The 20,494-nt window shown below is 40.5% G+C and overlaps 1 protein-coding gene across 9 annotated transcripts in view; it reads right to left on the bottom strand.

The window, feature by feature from the left end:
- The window catches only part of LOC129638082 (teneurin-2-like), an 810,988-nt gene that overhangs the window by 130,574 nt on the left and 659,920 nt on the right, over positions 1 to 20,494 (bottom strand). The window contains exons 2-3 of one of the 9 annotated variants that reach the window (XR_008707710.1): positions 8,094 to 8,263; positions 7,174 to 7,389 (exon numbers count right to left, since the gene is read on the bottom strand). The exons of 7 other annotated variants lie outside the window; for them this stretch is intronic. The gene's annotated coding sequence lies outside the window, so the exon portion shown is untranslated. Of the gene's footprint in view, positions 1 to 4,471; positions 4,975 to 7,173; positions 7,390 to 8,093; positions 8,264 to 20,494 lie in introns of those variants that run through there. One more of the 9 variants, XM_055562630.1, reaches the window with a different exon arrangement.

Raw genomic sequence — 20,494 nt, 5'->3', positions numbered from 1 at the left:
CCTTAATAGACTGCAAAGACCCATGAAGTTGTAAGGAGGATATATATCTTATTCATTGGGCTTCCCAGGTGGTTCAGTGATAAAGAATCTGCCTGCCAATGCAGAAGATGTGGGTTCGATCCCTGGGTTGGGAAGATCCCCTGGAGAAGGACATCTCACTCCAGTAATCGTGCCTGGGAAATTGCATGGACAGAGGAGCCTGGTGGGCTATAGTTATGGGGTCACAAAAGACTCAGACATGACTGAGCAATTAAACAAGTCTTATTCACAGTCAGTGCCTGACACAGAGCTGATGTGCAAAACTACTCACTGACTATAAGGAAGGAGGAGGAAACAAAGGAGGGAGGGAAGGAGGGAGGGAGGAAAGGAAGAGAGAAAGGAGGGAAGGAGGAGACACACATACACTGGAAGAGGTGAGACAACTCTTTCTGAATATCAGTGTTGTTCATTAACTAAATGCATAGCCAGTTGCTATAATTTACACTCCATTCCTTATTTATATACAGATCTTTCTGAATTCTCCCAAGTTCCATGGAAGTGGTACTTCATATCTTCATACTATATATCATTGACTCTTTCCCTAGATTTGCTTCAACAATGTTTTAATTCTGGATATGCTCTAAAGAGGAGAAGGCAATGGCAACCCACTCCAGTACTCTTGCCTGGAAAATCCCATGGATGCAGGAGCCTGGTAGGCTGTAGTCCATGGGGTCGTGAAGAGTTGGACATGACTGAGCGACTTCCCTTTCACTTTTCACTTTCATGCACTGGAGAAGGAAATGGCAACCCACTCCAGTGTTCTTGCCTGGAGAATCCCAGGGACGGCAGAGCCTGGTGGGCTCACAGAGTCAGACATGACTGAAGCAACTTGGCAGCAGCAGCAGCAGCATGATCTAAAGATACGGATGAAAGGGCTGTATACTTGACAGCCACTGCAGTAAATCGTGAATCTTTTTATCCGGTTTGCATCACGTCATACATATCCAAAAGAAGCTGGCTAGGTTTCGCCATTGTCATCTCGTCAAAGAACAGGGTGGCTATAAGCTACCCCCACTCCCAAATCTGGCTTTTCCTGCTAGTTCAGACAGTAAAAAATCCACCTGTCATGTGGGAGATCTGGATTCTATCCTTGGGTTGGGAAGATCCTCTGGAGAAGTGAATGGCTACCCACTTCAGTATTCTTGCCTGGGAAATCCCATGAACAGAGGAGCGTGGTGGGCTACAGTCCCTGGGGTCACAGAGTCAGACACAACTGAACAACTTTCATTTTCACTCCCACATCTAACTCTAATTACAGATAAGCAAACATTTCCCTTCTAGTGGCCTAGTCACTCTTACTGACTTAATTAATAGTCATCAGAATTTCATTTTTTTGGCCAGCATTTGTTTTTCTTAATTTCTGCTAGCACATAACATATATGCATATTTATGCTTCAGTCAAGAACTTTGAAATGTTTTATGGTATGTATTGAATGCTTGAATCTTTTCCCTCCAAATCCATATTTTACTCATTCTCTCATTTATTTCTTCAGTCTATATTTCAGTTATGATTATCGATGCTGAAACTGTTTGCAGCCCTCCATCCCTGCCCTCCCCGCAATACACACATGTTCAGCATCAATTCAGTTTTTATGACCCTGACATTCATCATCAGGTGTGGGATCAACAGGGAGATGGTTTGGCTTCTTCTTGTTGTTCTAGGGAAGTCAAGGGTTTTCAGAGTGTGGTCCAACGGCACACATATCATCCAGGAACCTGCTAGAAATGCAAATCTTCAAGCATCTCCTTAGACAAACCAAATCAGAGAATCCGGGATGGAGTTCAGCAATCTGGTTTATGGACCCCTCCACGGGATTCTGATGATGATCCAGGTGATTCTGATGCATCACCCGATACACAGTTTAAAAACAACTGCTCTCAGGCAACCTCTTGCCCTGTGACTAAGTGGGATATTACCAAGGAGATACAAGTGAATTAGCTCTTGGATGTTACCATGGTACCATGACAGAGAAACATATTTAGAGAGTTTACATATAATTTTATGATAAAAAATGACTAAAAATGAAACTGAAAACAAAAATAAAATGTATAAAAAATTGTACAAGTACTGAAAAAAGTGGAAATTCATCAAATTTCATTGTAAAGGGGGAAAGAAGTCACTGGTGCTATTTTAAAATCTACAACATTTCTGAAGTGAAATTCCAAGTTGTCTTTCAGTTTTTGTTTACAGTATTTTTAGATCTCCCTCTGCATGCTATGTTTCTTTCAGACACTCTGCCAACTTTTTGTATCTGTCATCTGGTTTCGAAAATGAAGTTTCTCATCATTTTTTAAGCATTTCACCATTTCAATTGTCACACTCATGCTTGGTACATCTGGAAGTTCCTCTGATAGGATGGATTTAGAATCTACATTTAAAAGCGTATCAAATAATTACCAATATTTAATTTCATGTTACTTCGGAGGGGAGAAAAAAATCCATTAGAGGTTCTATAGCTCTTCTTCCATGCCATCCCCTAAATTAAATTTCCTATTAAAAAGACTAGATTCTAGAACTTCTCAGGCTTCACATTTTCAAATTTAAATTCAAAAAAGCAGAAAGGAATGATATAGGATGAAGTGACTTATCCCTGGGGTTTGTTCTTTTTAAACTATAAGATAAACTGAGAATCCCAAGAGGGAGGGTGGGGGAGACTCAGATAAGTCAGGTCGGCAACCTCATCTCATTTTCTTTTGTAATTACATACAGCGTTGGGGTGTTTATTTCAAGCATCAGTCATTTATTTTTTTTCCTTCAGTACCAATGCACTCTTGATGACTAGAATTCCATTTTAATTATTTTTTTATAAAAACCATGTGGCACCACTGAACTTTGATGTTTCTCCAGAAGGTGCAGAATATTATACAGCTCTTCCTTTCCCCGAACTATGATGTGCCTTCAGAAAGCTAACTCGTGTCACATTTGAACAGATCAGACTGTGAGGGCCGTGTAGAATGGTAACAAAGAGCACACAAACTTGGGAGTCAGATTGTACAGTTATGAACTTTTCTTGGTCACTTGCTATATGACTGTGAGCAATTTTTAAATTCTGTGGCTGAGCTTTCTCATCTAAAACACGAGCATAAGAGGGCTTCCCTAGTGGCTCAGTGATAAAGAATCTTCCTGCCAATTCAGGAGACACAGGTTCGATACTTGATCTGGGAGGATCCCACATGCAGAGGAGCAACAGAGCTACAGCTACTGAGCTTGCGCTCTAGAGCCCACGAACTGCAACTACGGAAGCCCACATGCCCTACAGCCCATGCTCTGCAACAAGAGAAGCCACAGCAATGAGAAGCCCGTGCACTGCAACTGGAGAGTAGCCCCTGCTCACTGCTTCCCTGGTGGCTCAGTGGTAAAGAATCCACATGCCAATGCAAGAGACACAGGTTCGATTTCTGGGCCAACATTCCCTGGAGAAGGAAATGGCAAACCACTCCAGATTTCTTGTCTGGGAAATCCTATGGACAGTGGAGCCTGGCAGGCTACAGTCCCAGGGGTTGCAAAGAGTCAGACACGACTGAGTGAGCATACATGCACCACAACTATAGAAAAGCCTGGGCAGCAATGAAGACCCACTAAAGCCAAAAATAAATAATTAAATTAAAAAACTGCTACTTCATTAAAAAAAAATAAAAAAATATAATGGACATAAGAACTCTGGTTTAGGCATAAGAATTGCTGGTAGGAAGGATCCAAGAAGTCAGTGCATGTATAGGGTATAGTATGAGGTGTAACTCATAATATCAAATGTTTATTGTACTATTTGTTGATAATGTATCATAACAGGTTTATCTTGGAAATGATGACTTGATTAGAAGTCCTTCCTATGACGGACAAGTGTTTTAATACTTTCTGTCTTGGCATTAGCTAATAGTTAATGGGTTTCCCATAAACTTGTCAAAATGAATGATGGACATATGATTGCACAAATAAGTAGGTAGGTCCAGGGAGATTCTAGGAAGGAGCTTTCCTGGCACAGGAAGAACTACTTTCCCAGCAAGCATCCTTTCTATCCACAGGGGCCTTCCGCCTCTTCCTCTCTTCCATGCCCTATGTCACCAACACAAAACTACCCCTTCATCATAACCACACAAGAGGAAGCAGAAGGGTTCGCTATGCTCAAGCATCCAACTACTTTCCTCGTCTAAGGGAGAAAGGGGCCCTCTTACATTGTATGGAATGGTTAATTTTGCATTATATTAAAGCACCTAAAGAATTTTATACCATGATATGCATCAGGTTATCTTAATAATTATACTTTTTATTTTTCTTTTTAAATATATGGTTAACTAGATACATATTTAATACCGTAATATAAGTATCTGCTCAAATATACCATAAGTATTATACAAAGGAATACATTTTCATGTATTTCACTATATATTGACTTCTACTGTATAGTCATAAGGGATTTGATTTAGGTCATACCTGAATGGTCTAGTGGTTTTCTCCACTGTCTTCAATTTCAGTCTGAATTTGGCAATAAGGAGTTCATGAGGCAATAAGGAGTTCTGAACCACAGTCAGCTCCCAGTCTTGTTTTTGCTGACTGTATAGAGCTTCTCCATCTTTGGCTGCAAAGAATATAATCAATCTGATTTCGGTGTCGACCATCTGGTGATGTCCATGTGTAGAGTCTTCTCTTGTGTTGTTGGAAGAGGGTGTTTGCTATGACCAGTGCATTCTCTTGGCAGAATGCTATTAGCCTTTGCCCTGCTTCATTCTGTACTCCAAGGCTAAATTTGCCTGTTATTCCAGGTGTTTCTTGACTTCCTACTTTTGCATTCCAGTCCCCTATAATGAAAAGGACATCTTTCTTGGCTGTTAGTTCTAGAAGGTTTTGTAGGTCTTCATAGAGCTGTTCAACTTCAGCTTCTTCAGCATTACTGGTCAGGGCATAGACTTGGATTACCATGATATTGAATGGTTTGCCTTGGAAATGAACAGAGATCATTCTGTCATTTTTGAGACTGCATCCAAGTACTGCATTTCGGAACTTCTTTTTGACTATGATGGCTACTCCATTTCTTCTAAGGGATTCCTGCCCATAGTAGTAGATATAATGGTCATTTGAGTTAAATGACACCCCGGAATGTGAAGTCAAGTGGGCCTTAGGAAGCATCACTATGAACAAAGCTAGTGGAGGTGATGGAATTCCAGTTGAGCTACTTCAAATGCTGAAAGATGATGCTATGAAAGTACTGCACTCAATATGCCAACAAATTTGGAAAACTCAGCAGTGTCCATAGGACTGGAAAAGGTCAGTTTTCATTCCAATTCCAAAGAAAGGCAATGCCACAGAATGCTCAAACTACCTCGCAATTGCAATCATCTCACACACTAGTAAAGTAATGCGCAAAATTCTTCAAGCCAGGTTTCAGCAATATGTGAACCATGAACTTCCAGATGTTCAAGCTGGTTTTAGAAAAGGCAGAGGAACCAGAGATCAAATTGCCAACATCCACTGGATCAGAGAAAAAGCTAGAGAGTTCCAGAAAAACATCTATTTCTGCTTTATTGACTATGCTATAAAGCCTTTGACTGTGTGGATCACAATAAACTGTGGAAGATTCTGAAAGAGATGGGAATACTAGACCACCTGACCTGCGTCTTGAGAAATCTGTATGCAGGTCAGGAAGCAACTGAACATGGAACAACAGACTGGCTCCAAATAGGGAAAGAAGTACATCTAGGCTGTATATTGTCACCCTGCTTATTTAACTTCTATGCAGAGCACATCATGAGAAACGCTGGGCTGGAAGAAGCACAAGCTGGAATCAAGATTGCCGGGAGAAATATCAATAACCTCAGATATGCAGAAGACACAACCCTTATGGCAGAAAGTGAAGAGGAACTAAACAGCCTCTTGATGAAAGTGAAAGAGGAGAGTGAAAAAGTTGGCTTAAAGCTCAACATTCAGAAAACTAAGATCATGGCATCTGGTCCCACACCTCATTGCAAATAGATGGGGAAACAGCAGAAACAGTGGGAGACTTTATTTTTCTGGGCTCCAAAATCACTGCAGATGTTGACTGCAGCCAAGAATGTAAAAGATGCTTACTCCTTGGAAGGAAAGTTATGAACAACCTAGACAACATATTGAAAAGCAGAGACATTACTTTGCCAACAAAAGTCCATCTAGTCAAGGCTATGGTCATGTATGGATTTGAGAGTTGGACTATAAAGAAAGCTGAGTGCAGAAGAATTGATGCTTTTGAACTGTGGTGTTGGAGAAGACTCTTGAGAATCCCTTGGACTGCAAGGAGACCCAAACAGTCAATCCTAAAGGAGATCAGTCCTGGATGTTCATTGGAAGGACTGATGCTGAGGCTGAATCTCCAATACTGTGGCCACATGATGTGGAGAGCTGACTCATTGGAAAAGACCCTGATGCTGGGAAAGATTGAGGGCAGGAGGAGAAGGGGATGACAGAGGATGAGATGGTTGGATGGCATCACCGACTTGATGGACATGGGTTTAGGCGGACTCCAGGAGTTGGTGATAGACAGGGAGGCCTGGCATGCTGCGGTTCATGGGGTTGCAAAGAGTTGGACACGACTGAGTGACTGGACTGAACTATATATTTAATTTACATTTATGTGTATGTATATTTTTATTAAAGTGAAAGTGTTAGTTGCTCAGTCATGTCCAACTCTTTGTGACCCCATGGACTTTAGACTGCCAGGGAAGAATACTGGAGTGGGTTGCCATTCGCTTCTCCAGGGGATCTTCCTAACCCAGAGATCAAACCTGGGTCTCCTGCATTGCAGATAGATTCTTTTATACTGTTAAGTATTATACAAAGGAATACATTTTCACATACTCTATTATATATTTATTTTACATATATGGACATGTGTAAGTTAAGTGAAGTCACTTAGTCGTGTCCGACTCTTTGCGACCCCATGGACTGTAGCCCACCAGGCTCCTCCGTCCATGGGATTCTCCAGGCAAGAATACTGGAGTGGGTTGCCATTTCCTTCTCCAGATGGGCATGTGTATACATATACATAATTCACTAAAAACTGTATGCTCCTTGTAGTAAATAGTTTGCATGGATATATGGATATTTCTAGCCATTAAATGTATAGTAATACACACAAAAATTCGATTGTCCACTAAACATATTTATTAGTGTTTACAGAAGTAGCAAGAATAATAATCCTCTCTCCTCCTGAGTCCCAAACTAATGAAGAAGCACTCTAAAACTGCAGCGTGCAATGTGAAAACCTTTGTCCCTACTCCTCTCTTGCCATAGAAAAGAAGGAATGTCCACATTCCAGACAAAAGAGGCATCGAGTTCCAGGATCCAGTTCCATCCCTTTGCAACTTCTTGGTTACTTCTCCCTAGAAGAGCAGGAATCACTTGTCTGATAAAAATGAAACGAAGAGGCAGATTCCACTCTCCAGTTGCCATGGTCCATGACCAGGAGACTTGGCACTGCTTGGGCCTACCTGCAACATGTACTCAGTTTCACTGGGAGGGGGTAAGTTCAAGGAGCAACAAAGAGTACTAGGAAGCTGCTATTTTAATCTCAGTGATCTGGCTCTCCCTCTGTTGGTTTCTAACTTAGCTTGGGAATAGAGTGAGGTTATTCTTTGGTCCTATTTCCTTTGTAAGACACAAATCACTATTCTATAATTTGCTTGTTGCCCTTTCACATATTGAGAATATTTTCCTCTGTTGTTAAATATTCTTTCTTCTGTAGCAACATCTTTAATGGCTGTTCAGTATTTCCTTTGTATGATGCTCCATACCTTACTGAGTCAGCCTCAAATTATTAGATAACTGGGTTTTTAAAAATTAAGTTACTGTAAATAATATAAGCATACAATGATCTTCCTAAACTGTTCTGTTCATTTCCTGAGGATGAATTCTGAAATGAAGTCTTGCTGGATCAACATGTATGAATGTTTGAAATGTTATTTTAAATATACAGTGAGAATATTCAGCAAGTTTGCCTCATCTAATGCTCCCCCCAGAAGTAAATGAGAGTACCCATTAGCTTTTACCTGTACTAGAATAAAAGAACAGTATAAACAGAGCCTACCGTATCTCACTTCCTGCGATTTGACATGCTTTAGGCAGTGGAAGAGAGCCAGGTGCGTCCTTTGTTTGGAAGACACTGTTTCACTGCGGTTTGTCCAAGTGTGAAATGCCAGATTTCCTTAAGTCAAGTCACCTAATCTCTTGACATTACAAACATTAGCATTTTAAAACCTGTTTTGAAATTAAGACAAAGGCAAATGTCATTACTAGTGTGTGTGTGTGTGTGTGTGTGTGTGTGTGTGTGTGTGTAGGGGGGAACCATGGGAACCAGCGAAGGAATTAAGACTGAGATAACAGAATAGAGCCAGCAATGGGCCAGATGAGGCTTGTAACTGGAACCAATTTGACAAGAATCAGAAGGTGTCCATTTGCATTTTTCATTTTCTGAACCTTTTGGTCACACTTTTAGGAACCCTGGATAAATCTTTACCTCCTCTAGATTCTGCTTCTCGTAAAACTTAAAAACACCACAGGCAGTTACAACTACACACAAACACAGCTCAGTTTAGGCCACAGGATGGCACTCTGGGTGCATACAAGTGATGAGTGTCACACTCCCCCTGGAAAAAAAGGCTCTGTGTCCCTTGGGAGGCTGGAGAGCTGCCACGCACAGCCCCAGGTAAACTGGCTGGCACATCCAGGGGAGGAGTTGATAGGGACTAACACTTTCTGCAGTCAGAATGCCCGGCTTCTCAGGTGTATTTTTCCTCACAAGTCAAATGCTGGCCAGAGCCTGCCTACACCAGCTGACCTCCTAAGCTTCTTGCTCCCTTCAAGGTTGCACGTACAGAGAGTGAGAATATTCTTATTTCATCAAGGGAAGCTACTATTAACATATCCTTGAGATGAACACGCAGGGAAAGGTAAACCACTTCATTGCTTGTGATAACATGGGAGAAATGCATTTCCACATCGTTCGTAGTTCCAAGTATCCAAGACAGAAGTGCTGTTTTTCTTTAAATATTATTAATATTCCACTGTGTAGGAGTGAGGTTAATGTGTTAAATGCGGTTTTAGGCAAATGATATAATGTTTCCCAGATCTGGACAACTGAAGTTCTCCTTGTTATCATAGTTATTATTATTGTCATTTATCATTAAAATGTGATGTAGAAAGGAAAATATCCTTAAGCTTTAAATGTTAATTTAACACTTTTGATATAATCACCAGAACATCCAAAGGAGACATAAAGGATTCCATGAGTCCTTGGCAGACAAAATACGCTTAACTACATCTTTGCTGCTGCTGCTGCTAAGTCGCTTCAGTTGTGTCCGACTCTGTACGACCCCATAGACAGCGGCCCACCAGGCTCCCCCATCCCTGGGATTCTCCAGGCAAGAATGCTGGAGTGGGTTGCCATTTCCTTCTCCAATGCAGGAAAGTGAAAAGTGAAAGTGAAGTTGCTCAGTTGTGTCTGACTCTTAGCAACCCCATTACTAAAGTATAAATAATGGTAAAAAGAACTAGATTAAAACAATGGTAGTGATTTTCACTGTTACAAAGAAAGGAGGAGTTCCCAGACTAAGACAGACGAGGGAGAATAATAGGAGACAGTGAGGAGACAGAGTGAACTTCTGTCAAGGAATCACCAGAAAATAATTCAGTATTTCAAGTGTGAGGAAATGACAGAAATCCTTGAATGCAAAGTTATGTGTTGTTTTTGTTTTTAAATTCGCCCCAGAAACAGAATGAAGCCTGGTGAGCAGGGGTGTTTTGTGATAAAGACGCTGTTTTGGCATTAGTCACTTATCATTGCAGAAAAGATTGGATTAGGACCAAGGTAGAGGTGGAGAAGAGAGACGACACACAGAGATGTGTTAGGAGGATACTATAATTGACTAATGTAACAGACGCTCTCAGATATCCCAGCATCTGAAAACCTGACCACAGATCCTTTCAGCTCAGGACAATAATTCTCTGAGCTGATCTCTAAGGACTCATTTTTCTTCTCCTGCCATCCCCTCCAGTCTTCGTTCCTTTTCCTGCTCTACCAGAAGTGTCCTCAGTTCCCTTACTCCCAATTTATTTGGTAAAACCCTGAATGTATCCAACCAGCCATCAGTTTTTCTACCCCTACTGCACTCATACAGATTAACAACAATCAGACAGAAAGGTTTAAGTGTAAATTCCTGAAACAGGGCCTAAAATTGTCCCCCTGACTTTTACTACATTTCTCTCTTCTATTGTATTCTCAGCAAGTGTGACGGGTGAATTTTCACATGCCCTTCCTTACTTTCTGCTGATAATCTTGCCTCATTCTCTTGAAGAACACTTGTTGTTGTTGACTCTCTGTGTCATGTCCAACTCTTCGCGACCTTATGGATTGTAGCCCACCAGACTCCTCTGGTCCATGGGGTTCTCCAGGCAAGAATACTGGAGTGGGTTGCCATTTCCTTATCCAGGGGGTCTTCCTGACCCAAGTATCAAACCTGTTTCTCCTGCATTACAGGCAGATTCTTTGCCACAGAAACCATGATATGGAGACTTCAGTCCAAAATGAGAAACCCATTGGATCTGCATCCATTTTTTCCTGCTTAGTATAATGGGAAAATGATTCTTTCTTCCATGAAATGCTAAAACTTTCACACATGCACAGGATCTGAGCCCTGCTCCTTCCAAAAGATTTCTGTTGTGAATTTTGGCCTCACATTTTATAATTGATAGCTCCCATTCATACATAAATGCGACCTCAAATACCATTCATTTGTTTCATCATCAAAGGTTTAAAGATGTTGGGAAAGATTGAAGGCAGGAGGAGATGAGATGGTTGGGTGGCATCACCAACTCAATGGACATGAGTTTGAGTAAACCCTCAGAGTTGGTGATGGACAGGGAGGCTTGGTGTTCTACAGTCCATGGGGTCGCAAAGAGTCGGACATGACTGAGCAACTGAACTGAACTGAACTATGTATCAGGTGTTTATGAGTAGGCAATATATGAATTTTTTTAAAAGACCAAAAAATTACACATAGTTCCAGAGTCTGCTAGCAGAAATTCTAGTCTCATCTAAAATCAAACGAAAAAATAAAACAATCTACTTTCATGAACACACAGTCTCCTTCAGCTATCAAATCACGCTGCTGCATCTCATAGAGAAATTTCTTCTAAGAGTTATGTACCCACCATGACCCCACTTTGCCATCTTACAATCATTTTTCAAACCACTCTGATTTTGCTCCTGTTCCCGTCATTCCATTAAATCTGCTCCAGCTCAAGTCTCAAATGCCACCCATGTTGCCAAATCCAACATGCATTCTTCAGTCCTCATCCTTATCTTGGCAGCATTGAATTATATCATCAATCCTTTCTTCTTGAAGCACTCTTCTCTTGCCTTCTGTTACACCACACCCTTGCTGGAGTTCTTTCAGTTCCTTGATTAGACATTGTATGTGATTCTCTCTGTGCATGCGGTTCTCTTTGTCTGTATATCTGAATCTTTCTACTCTTCAGGATTTAGCTCAAGTATCGCTTCTTTGAAGAAGTCTTTTCTAGCTAACCAATCTAATGTGAACTCTAGCTTCTCTTTCATGTTGCCCAAATCTTTGCCACCAAAATTGTCAGCTTTTGCCACAAAATTGTGTATAGATGTGCAAAATTTGCTTAAGACTATTTTCTACCACTATTAATTGATTTTATAATACTAATCTGTCCAGTAATGGAAGTATGTACAATTATATCCTTAATGCCTGGTATATAGTAAATGGTAGCTGAATGTATGAGGTATTTAGTTCTCCTTATGTTGTACCATGTTTGAAACTCAATGAGACAGGGTTAAAAATAACACCCTGTCTTTTGGCATGGATAAAGAAGTTTTCAATGAAATTCATTTGTTGTTCAGTCACTCAGTCATGTCCAACTCTTTGTGACCTCACGGACTGTACCACACCAGGCTTCCCTGTCCTACACCATCTCCCAGAGCTTGCTCAAACTCATGTCCATTGAGTCAGTGATACCATCCAACCATCTAGTTCTCTGTTGTTCTCTTCTCCTCCTTCCTTCAATTTCCCCAGCATCAGGGTCTATTCTAATGAATCAGCTCTTCACATCAGGTGGCCAAAGTATTGGAGCTTCAATTTCAGCATCAGCCCTTCCAATGAATATTCAGGGTTGATTTCCTTTAGGATCAATTGCTTTGATCTCCTTGCAGTCCAAGGGACTCTCAAGAGTCTTCTCCAATACCACAGCTCAAAAGCATCAATTCTTTGGCACTCATCCTTCTTTATGGTCCAATTCTCATATCCATACATGACTACAGGAAAGAAACATAGCTTTGACTATATAGACCTTTATTGGCAAAGTAATGTCTCTGCTTTTTAATATGCTGTCTAGGTTGGTCATAGCTTTTCTTCCAAGGAGCAAGCGTCTTTTAATTTCATGACTGCAGTCACCATTTACAGTGATTTTGGAGCCTGGGAAAATAAAGTCTGTCACTATTTCCATTGTTTCCCCATCTATTTTCCACGAAGTGATGGGACCAGATGTCATGGTCTTCATTTTCTGAATGTTGAGCTTGTTTTCCCATCTATTTGCCATGAAGTGATAGGACCAGATGTCATGATCTTTGTTTTTTGAATGTTGAGTTTTAAGCCAACATTTTCACTCTACTCTTTCACCTACATCAAGAGGCTCTTTAGTTCTTGTTCGCTTTCTGCCATAAGGGAGGTGTTATCTGCATGTCTGAGGTTATTGATATTTCTCCCAGAAATCTTAATTCCAGCTTGTGCTTCATCCAGCCTGGCATTTCACATGATGTACTCTGTGTATAAGTTAAATATGCAGGGTAACAATATACAGCCTTGACATATTCCTTTCCCAATTTGGAACCAGTCTGTTGTTCCATGTCCAGTTCTAACTACGGCTTCTTGATCTGCATTCAGGTTTCTCAGGAGGCAGATAAGGTGGTCTGGTATTCCCATCTCTAAGAATTTTCCACAGTTTGTTTTCATCCTCATTTCATATAGTCAAAGGCTTTAGCGTAGTCAATGAAGCAGATGTTTTTCTGGAACTCTCTAGCTTTTTCTATGATCCAACGGATGCTGACAATTTGATCTCTGGTTCCTTTGCCTTCTCTAAATCCAGCTTGAACATCTGAAAAGTTCTAGGTTCACTTACTGTTGAAGCCTAGCTTAGAGAAATGAATGCAATTGTGAGTAAGTCTGAACATTCTTTGGCATTGCCCTTCTTTGGGATTGGAATGAAAACTGACCTTTTCCAGTTCTGTGGCCACTGCTGGGTTTTCTAAATTTGCTGGCATATTGAGTGCAGCACTTTCACAGCACTATCTTTTAGGATTTGAAATAGCTCAGCTTGAATTCCATCACCTCCACTAGCTTTGTTTGTAGTGATGCTTCCTAAGGCACACAGGACTTCACACTCCAAGATTTCTGGCTCTAGGTTGAGTGATCACACCATTGTGGTTATCTGCATCATTAAGGTCTTTTTTGTATAGTTCTTCTGTGCAGGAAGATTTGGAAGTGGGTTTGCTCTAGGAGAAAAGTTGTGATCCATTTTGGGACACTGAGTTGAGCTGTTAATATTTAAGTTGGGCTGTTACCACTTAAATTTAGCTGTTACTATTAAAAGGAAAAGATACAGCACATGGGACAGAGCCATGGTTTAGTAGACACAGTGGCTTCCTCTCCACCCCAACCTACTGTTTTGTTGTTGTTGTTCAGTCGCTAAGTCATGCCTGACTCTTTACGACCCCATGGACTGTAGCACGCCAGGTGTCTCTGTCCCTCACCATCTCCTGGAGTTTGCTCAAGTTCATGTCCATTGAATTGGTGATGCTATCCAATCATCTTATCCTCTGCTTCTCTCTTCTCCTTTTGCCTTCAATCTTTCCCAGCATCAGGGTTTTGTACAACCCACTGTACTGAAGCCATAATACTTAGTGGTTTGATCTTCCCTCTAGTAGTATACCACTTATGTTACTCTTATTTTCCCTTGTCAAGGATTTGTTTATGAACCCAGGTCTAAGCCAATTGGTGTAGAACATTCAGTGACAATAAAGATTGGCCAGGAATGAGGATGGGACCCAACTCTGTGCAAGGAGGCATGAGGAGGTTTCTTAAGATATATGGGAAAATCTTTCTTGTTCTGTGAGCATTAAAAAGAGATGCACTCTCTATCCTGCTGAACACAAGGGAGGATGCACATAGCCCTCATTGCAACTGTCAACGCACAGCCAAAGGAAAGCCATGTTTGGAATAAAGCCAATGCGTGGACAGCAAAACCAAAAACATGGTTTCCTGATTCTGTCATATATGGCTGCATTAACAAACCCTGAGGCTCCCTAATTCTGCTTTTTCCTGTTATGACCAAATAACTTATTAACAGTTTATTAATAAGCTGGATTATCTTTTATCTTTATTCTTATTTTAGTTAAGAACTTCCTTATTGTTACACATCAGGAAAGATCTTTGGGGAATGAGTATAAGAAAAACCAAGAATATGGACAAGCTTACTTAATGAGTAACATCATTAAAAAAAAAAAAATGGGAGGACTCAAGCAACAACAATAGGCAGCCAAGTACTTTATCTGAAGAAATGAGTTACTAGTTAGAAAGAATAAATATAAAAAGTGGAAAAGAGATGAATACGGCAAAAAAAGAAAAGACCACTGCCATAGTCACTTAGTTACCTATCCTATTTTGTAAAGGAGTGATGCTGGTGATATTATCCAATTATATCAGCACAACAGTATGTGAGAGAAGTCCCAGCACCAGTAGTTAAGAGTGTTTGTAAAAGTATTTCTGAGGAGAAACTTCAACAAAATTCCAATAAAGTCAAGCTCATCAATTTATCCATGTACATATAACACTTTGCATGCATTTCTCAATACTTTCACCATTTATTTAGCCATGTGTCTTATTCCAGGCACTGTCCTAGTGCTGGGTCTCAGTAACAAGTCAGCCCTTAAGTTGCCCACGGACTCCTGGTGGAGAGAAAGACCAGGAAAAGGTATTCCACAGTCTGGTTAATCCTGAAATGAATGTAAGCTTTGGGTCCTGGCAATATGGCAACTACATAACCCTAGGTAGGTTAGGTGAAAACTCCTGGGGAAATATTGCCTGCTCCATGTGTCTAAGGAAGAGCAGGAGTTGTCAGGCAAAAGAGAAAACAAACAGAACATGAAATGAGAGATGTATAATACAGCTCTAGAGTCTGCAGTATGACTCTTGTGTCCTGACCTGGCTTATAGCTTTCTGGTCCTCTTATATATTGCCCCATCAATCTACAAAAGGCCAATCAGCCCAATGCAAATAAGAAAATAAATGAAAAGCATCTACTAGCCAAGGCATTCGACATGATCACTTTTGGTGAGATGGATGAATATGACAAGAAACTCTTCAATGATTCCTTCAAGATGCCAGATCTTTTTGTACTAATTTTGAAAGGCAAATGACTCAGATCCCAGTTTCTCTGGGATTTATTTCATCTGCTTAAAGGAAGACATGTAGATTCAGCCACATAAGGACACTGATCTACTTATAAACCAACTATGCAAATACTGCTAATTACATTTTATACACCTCAATACAATGCACATGGGTGTTCAGAAAAGACTTCTCTCAAAGAATATCTGACCACAAGCAAATAACTGCTTCTTATTTTCTAAAACAGAAACAAGTGAAGCAACTTGTATCTGTAATCAAGAAAATCTTTTCTTGATCAGTGGAGTGAGAGTCCAAACAACCTGACAATTTTTCATTCTTCACAGGCTTCTGCTATGTTGATTAAGACAATCTGCTAAGTCCCAATTCTTACTATAATATTTCAGAAGCTCTTCTTCTTGTGCCTAGGTAGTCAGAGGAGGGGAGGTCAGCTCACCAATCATTCTGTGAAAGGAAACAAGCACTTCACAGGGACAGCTGCTCTGTGCATGCAAACATAACCATCACTGGCACAGACAAAATTTCATTGCAAATCTCAGTAACTAAAGAATTTACATCTTCCTCAATAGCTAATTCTTGTCTTCAGAACATTCTAACTTTGGAAAAACTCTTCCTCAGATCTAATCCGAGACTATCTTCATGGAGAATATCTTAATTTAGTCTCAGGAAGAAGCAGGAAATATACTATGTGGCAAGATTTGATGCATGATAACTGGGTCTTTAGGCCAAAAATCTCTCTCCTACTGATATTGTTGTATCTCACAGGACCTAAAATCTATTGATTGTTATGACATGCCATTACTTTCTAAATGATTAAGTAGTAAAAAATGTTGGCAATCTTCCTATGAACTAATGCTTTATCACTTAAATTTTTTGAGTTTATTAAAAGAGCTTTAAAGTCTTATTTAAATATATATTTTAATAGTATAATCCTTTTGTGGAAAATATAAACAAAATGAATTCCTAACACTTCCTCATATTCAACATCCAACTCTTCTGAACCCTTTTTTTTTTCAACTGAGTCATAAATATCTATGTTTTTCCACACATGAAAATTCTCTGTGCTTGAGAGTCGGTTATGCAGCATTTCTTTTTTTTTTTTTAATTTTATTTTATTTTTAAACTTTACATAATTGTATTAGTTTTGCCAAATATTAAAATAATGTTCTGCTATCATCTTGGTGATGTTTCTCCAAGCGGTTGACATCCATTCTATAAGTTTTGTTGTTCATGCTTTCTTGATTTAAGGAGGCTTAAATGGAAGATCATCAGAAAACAACTAGAACAAATATTTATTCCCTGCTGCTGCTGCTAAGTCGCTTCAGTCATGTCTGACTCTGTGCGACCCCATAGACTGCAGCCCACCAGGCTCCCCCATCCCTGGGATTCTCCAGGCAAGAACACTGGAGTGGGTTGCCCTAAATGCCCACTAAATGAAATAACAAGTTACTGCATTTGATACAGACAATTTTAATATATATTACTTATAAAGCACATGAGTTGATTGAAATGTTGACCATGTTTGCACACGAACAGACAATGACAGTGCCATTACAGTGATCTCCGGCAAACAGGGATTCAACGTTGTCATCGATTTTTTCAGAGATGTTAAAATGTGAAAAACAGATGTCTTAAATTGATGAAATATGGATATTCCAAATAAATAATTCATTTATATTTTCATTCATTCAATCATTAAAAATTATTTTTGAGTGCTCACTGTGTGACAGTGATAAGAGCCACAGACTGCTAAAGTGGATGGATTGGTTTCTCCAGTCACACACCTAGAAATTCATAGATCTATAGCTACATACTGCACCCGAGTTTATGACCTGATAGTGAACAGAGGTTCCTAGTTTTCCATAAGAAATCTTTTGATTAGGAAAAACCCCAAGGGGAGATCAGGATTGGCATGGATATACTATTGATACTATGTATAAAAGAAATAACTAATCAGCGCCTACTGCATAGCACAAGCAACTCTACTTAGTGTTCAGTGGTGACCTAAATGGGAAGGAAATTCAAAAAAGAGGGTATATATGTATATGTGTAGCAGATTCACTTTGCTGTTCAGTAGGAACTAACACAACATTTTAAAGCAACGATACTCTGATAAAAATTTAAAAAAACATTGCTATTCTGCCAAGAAGTTATATACCCTTAAGAGGAAGAAGAGTAAGTGGAGAGGTTTTGGAAATAAATAGATGTATTATCCTGAAATAATGTTTACAGAGGACCAGAAAAGAACAGAGTAGACATGGACTAAGTGGACAAGGGATTCCTGCCTTTGAATTGAGAAAGAGTAGAGACGCAGAGGTGAGCTGAGAGGGAGAGGCATGCAACAGCAGCTGCCCGCCGCGGCATGGAAAGATTCTTATCGAGCCTTTCCTTCCCTTTGATTCCAGTGGATTGATTCAGTGGATGTTTTTCTGACTCCCATGAGCTTCCCAAATTCAGAACTTGTTTGCCTGGCTGTAGGATCTAAATCACTCAATCCGTACCCTGTGTGCACCCCTGGGTTCAACCTTCCTGTCTGCCTCTCGCTATATCACACCTTTCATCACAAAATAATCAAATGAAGCTTTACAAAGGATCATGGACGACTTCTAAAACAATCTAAATATCAGATTGCTTTAAAAGGAAAATCACATAATAACATTCAGCTTTCTTCCTGTCATACATTCTCCTCTGACAATGAAGCTCATGTCCTCCAACCCGATCCAGGTGCCAGGTATGCCTCTCAGCTACTCCCAGATAACTCTTTTTTGTTATTTATATTAGGAATCATAGTAGCTTCATGTGGAAGAAGTAACTTCCCCGTCTTGTGGTTCACTGAGGTGAGCAGCTTAAAACAAGCACACACTTTACACACAGACACACATACGGGACTAACTCTCATACATCAGTCGCTGTCTTGGCATTGGATGTATGAAAGGTGAAATGATAAACTGTGTCCACATGGAGTTCCCTTGGCTTGGAGAGAAAGGAAGACAGATCAAGAGTTCCTGTAATAATTAAGATGTGGACAAGGTAGCCCACAGTGCTTCCAATTCTGAGAATATTCAAAGATGATCTCGAGGAGGAGGAGACGCACAAGTAGAGAGATGAAAGATCACTGAGCATTTGTGAGGCAGGAGGGTGTGCTGCTGGTGGAGTGAAATCTACTGATTCTTGCCTCTAGCTGCCTTTCCTGCCTGAGATAACAGCATCATCACTACCTGAGAGACCCCCATCTCTCCATATGATTCATTCCACCTCTGATCTAGGGCCATGTATAGGACCCAGGTCCCACCCATCCGGAATCCCATTGTCCTGACCACAGGATTGGTGACAGATGGAAGACTTTAGCCAGACTAATGGGACTTGAATGCCAGACTTTTATTATACAGGTAAGAAAGAAGTGGTCTCTTTTTGTCCTGGAGTTGCCAATAGGCTAGACTGTAACTGGGAGAAGTTGGCAGCCGTCTTATAATCCTGAGGGAAAGCTGTTTGAGACAGTCATTGTAGAAGAAAGCAGAACCGACAGACAGAGAATTAGATCAGTATCTGATAAAACCACTAAAGTATCTGGATGCAGCTTTGCCTGAATCTGTAATATGTTTACCTCGAATTCTGTTTTCTACTTTTATTTATGCATTTAATTTGGCTGCGCTGGGCCTTTGTTGCTGCACGTGGGCTTTCTCTAGTTGTGGTGAGCAGGGCTACTCTTCGTTGCAGTGCATGAGCTGCTCATTGGGGTGGTTTCTCTGGTTGCAGAGTATGGGCTCGAGGGTGCACAGAGGGCACATGGGCTCAGGGGTTGTGGTGCGTGGGCTCCGGAGTGCGAGCTCAGTAGCGGTGCTACACAAGCTTAGTTGCCCCATGGCATACGGAGTTTTTCTGGACCAGGGATTGAACCTGTGTCCCCTGCATTGGCAGGCAGAATTTTAACCATTGGCCCACCTGGGAAGTCCGACCTCAAACTTTTCAATTATTTGAGTCTAGAGTTTCCCTTTTTCACTAAAGTCAGATTAAGCTCTATTGTGTTTTCTGCTTTTAAAGAGCAGTGGGGTTGGGTGGGTGGTGCATGGGAGAAAGACACATTTTGAGAGGCCACAAGGTGGAGTGTTAGGGGCTGAAAAGTCTTCTCTCAAAATTCATATGCTGAAGTCCCAGACCCCAGAACTTTAGAATGTGAATATAACTGGAGACAGAGTCTTTAAAGAAGTAATTAAGTGAAGTAATTGGAGGGGGCCCTAATCCAATATGATTGATAACCTTTAAGAAGAAAAGAAAGACACACATGCACAAAGGGAACACCATGCGAAGACATGGGGAGATACTGCCATCAAGAAGCTAAGGAGAGGGGCTGCAGAAGACACCAAGCCTGTGACACCTTGATCATGGACTTCCAGCTTCCGGAACTGTGAAAAAACAAATTGCTGTTGTTTAAGCCACTGAAGTAAACTCACGGAGACAGGTTCCCCAGAAGAAAGATGGCCAGGGATAGACGACTAGGGTTGTCAAAATGGGTACATTTAGATGTGATGACAGACTGAAAGCTCTAAGAGGCAGAAATGGAATAGTGCAAAGTATATTTAAAAGGACACGAAAAGTGGAAGGGACATATTGTCACTTTCATCACAATTTGTTTTCATTCTCTCTTCCTTTTATGTAATTTTTTTGTCCATGATGGAGGATAAGCCACAGTGTGTAGCGTTTAGACTTTGTCACTCAAGGCTTTGAATACCTATTTGTTTTAAAATGTATTAGGGACCCACTTGTGCCAAATATAACCAATCTATCTTTCCTGCTAAATTTATGGAATAACCTTCTTTCATAAGAGTCCACAATTGTGATGGACAGAGTCTGATACAAGTCTGGCATTTTTAAGTTGGTCTCTTCAAGTAGACTGGCTTCTAAGAAATGGGTTATTGTTGATTTTTGCTTCCAAATGGTATGTGGTTCTATTTTGTCTGTGCACAGCAGAATCCTGAAGAAACAAGGTTTAGTCTGGCCTTTAAAC

The sequence above is a fragment of the Bubalus kerabau genome, chromosome 1 (genome assembly GCF_029407905.1).
Source record: "Bubalus kerabau isolate K-KA32 ecotype Philippines breed swamp buffalo chromosome 1, PCC_UOA_SB_1v2, whole genome shotgun sequence".
NCBI lineage: Eukaryota > Metazoa > Chordata > Mammalia > Artiodactyla > Bovidae > Bubalus > Bubalus kerabau.
Note: the sequence above shows the minus strand (reverse complement) of the source record. Positions and strands in the feature narration are given on the sequence as shown.